At 53.6% G+C, this 2629-nt stretch overlaps 1 pseudogene; it reads right to left on the bottom strand.

Annotated features, from left to right (window-relative positions):
* Positions 1 to 1145: 1145 nt before the first annotated feature.
* Positions 1146 to 2295, bottom strand: LOC126994488 (zinc finger protein SNAI2-like; annotated as a pseudogene).
* Between the last annotated feature and the right edge of the window lie 334 nt (positions 2296 to 2629).

The following is a 2629-nucleotide window of genomic DNA, read 5'->3' as shown; positions in this document are numbered from 1 at the left end:
CACGAGCATCCTGTTTTGACCCGGGATAATTAACGTGACTCACAGGTGTACGTTACGCGGCCCCAGAGACAGAGTGACCCACTTAGGCAGATGCAAATGAGCGAGAGATTATGATGAGGGAACGCGAACAGCTGTATGGAGGAGAAACAACATGGACGACGACGATTGTGTGTGTGTGTGTGTGTGTGTGTGTGTGTGTGTGTGTGTGTGTGTGTGTGTGTTAGTAATGTTGGAAGTGACGATGATGATGAAGCAGAACCATGAGCAAAACTGATAATGATAGAACGAAAAATAAAATTGTAGCATCTGTAATACGTTTTTTTTTTTTCATTTCGAGAAAAAAAATATTTGACTTCCATGATTCAGGTGAGTTCTATCAGTTGTACACCTGTAAAGAATACACGAAATTTCTTACCCCTTTTTTTTAATTATTGTTTTCTTCCTTTTCATGAGTACCTTTCATAGTTTGTCTATCCACCTATTACGTATACATGTATGAAAGTATATGAATGTCCACCCGTCTTTTTGTCTGAATCTGTTTTGTCTACTTCTTTTCTGAGACACACACACACACACACACACACACACACAGACAGATGTAATACAGAAAGAACTGCAAAGAGATAGATCCATTGCGTCCAACGGGAGAGGAGAGCAAGGTGGGGAGGGGAGGGAGAGGAGGGACTGTGTCAGACGTCTCACACTTGTAGTCTCTCTCTCTCTCTCTCTCTCTCTCTCTCTCTCTCTCTCTCTCTCTCTCTCTCTCTCTCTCTCCTTCAGAATCTTGCTAAACCTGTTTCTCATCTGTTAATCCTAAAACTTTACCATCAGTGGGGACCCGCGTCGGCTGCTCGTCTGGTTGGCGCGTGCTCTCCCCCGAGGCAGTTTTCTCCCAAACCTTTTTATTATCTGATCAGTTTTACTTATTACAATCCTTATATTTTCTGTTCTTTTCTTTCAACCTCTCTCAGACAGTATTTTGGGACATGGAAAGAGTAAATACATTCAAATATGGTTTTATTGTTGTATATAAAAGTAATAATACATAATATCTTGGCTTTGGGATCCCACGAGGGGACAGGTATGGCTTAGGAGCTAGACTAGTGACCAAGGTAGGAACACAACAGTGGCTGGCAGGTCGCTGACTAGCTGGAGACTAGGCCAGCCCTGGGAGGCCCAGGGCCGACTCCACGAGAATCTGGGAGGCGGCAACCGCTGCTACTCACTGGGTCCGGCCTCGGCGGGGCTGTCTGGGGACTGCTCCTGCTGGGCGGGCCAAGGCAGGCGGCCTCAGTGTGCTTGTTGAGCAGCGACATCCGGGAGAAGGTCTTGTGGCAGGTGCACGCGTACTTCTTGACGTCGGCGTGGGTCTGGAGGTGGGCCGCAGGTTGCTGCGGTCGGCGAAGCAGCGGTCACACTGCGAGCACTGGAAGGGCTTCTCCCCTGTGTGGGTCCTGATGTGTCCCTGCAGCAGCCAGGCCGCGAGAAGGCCTTGCTGCACAGCTGGCACTTACAGGGCAGCGTGTGGGTGCGGATGTGCATCTTGAGGCGCCAGACTAGTGTACACCTTGTCGCAGTGCTTGCACGCGAAGGACTTAACTCCCAGCGCGGCGCAGTGGAACTGTTTGTGCTTGCTGAGGCCGGAGTAGGTAGAGTATGACTTGCCGCAGTCTGTGCACAGTAGCGCGCCTCGCGCCTCTGCCTGGTGGGTCCGGCGTCGTCTTCGGACTCTGAGGTGGCGGAGGAGCAGGTGGACACAGGGGAGATGAGGCAGAGGAGTCTGGGTAGAAGTGGAACTGTGGCACTGGACTGGCTGGCACCTGGTCCGGTGTGACAGGGGAGGCCTGGGGCGAAGGTGGCAGGTACGAGGAGTTCCACTGTGGTGGTGCAGGCCGCGGCTGTGGCCTCCAGGGCTCCCACTGTCTGGAGGTGGAGCGGAAGAGCTGCAGGTGGTACTCCCGAGGGTGGTAGACTCTCCGCCACGCAGGCGGCGGGTGGTGAGGGCGGCGTGGCGCGGGCACTGTGTGGGGCACTGTAGGCACTCCGGCGGTGGGCAGGGCAGGGAAGGGAGTACCACGGGGCGGAGGGCACGTCACCTTCAGGCTGGAGCAGCAGGGGTGGTGTCGTCAGCCTCGGCCTTGGGTGACAGGCTCCAGACGCGACCACTTCACACTTAGGTCCTCAGGCTGCTCCTGCTCAGGGGGGCGTCGACGCCAGCTCGTTGTACAGCGCCAGGGGCCGTTTTCTTGAGGGGCAGTGCGCATAGTTGCGCTTCACCATGAATGAGCTCGGCATGGTTTCTCTCACAAGTCTCACCAAGATCAGGGCGGTAGTGAGTCTGCTCAGTGGGTCAAACAGTTCGAGGACGCGACGCGTGCGGCGCCTTATATAGTCTTGGGGCGGCAGGTGCAGAGGAGCGTGCCGTCCGCCAATCAGGTTGGAAAGGCAAGACCTCCGCGCTCGTGCCTGGCCACGACTGCCTCCCTCGGGCCTTGTTTGTGTACCCTCAGTTGTGCTGTCTGTTGTTGTTTACTTGAAAATTGTTGTTCATCAACTAGCGAAACCATTTTCCTTCCCATCATTGTCAAAATGGAGTTCATTGTAGCAAACGGATTAAAATACTTCAGAA

The sequence above is a fragment of the Eriocheir sinensis genome, unplaced genomic scaffold, assembly GCF_024679095.1.
Source record: "Eriocheir sinensis breed Jianghai 21 unplaced genomic scaffold, ASM2467909v1 Scaffold803, whole genome shotgun sequence".
Classification (NCBI taxonomy): Eukaryota; Metazoa; Arthropoda; class Malacostraca; order Decapoda; family Varunidae; genus Eriocheir; species Eriocheir sinensis.
Note: the sequence above shows the minus strand (reverse complement) of the source record. Positions and strands in the feature narration are given on the sequence as shown.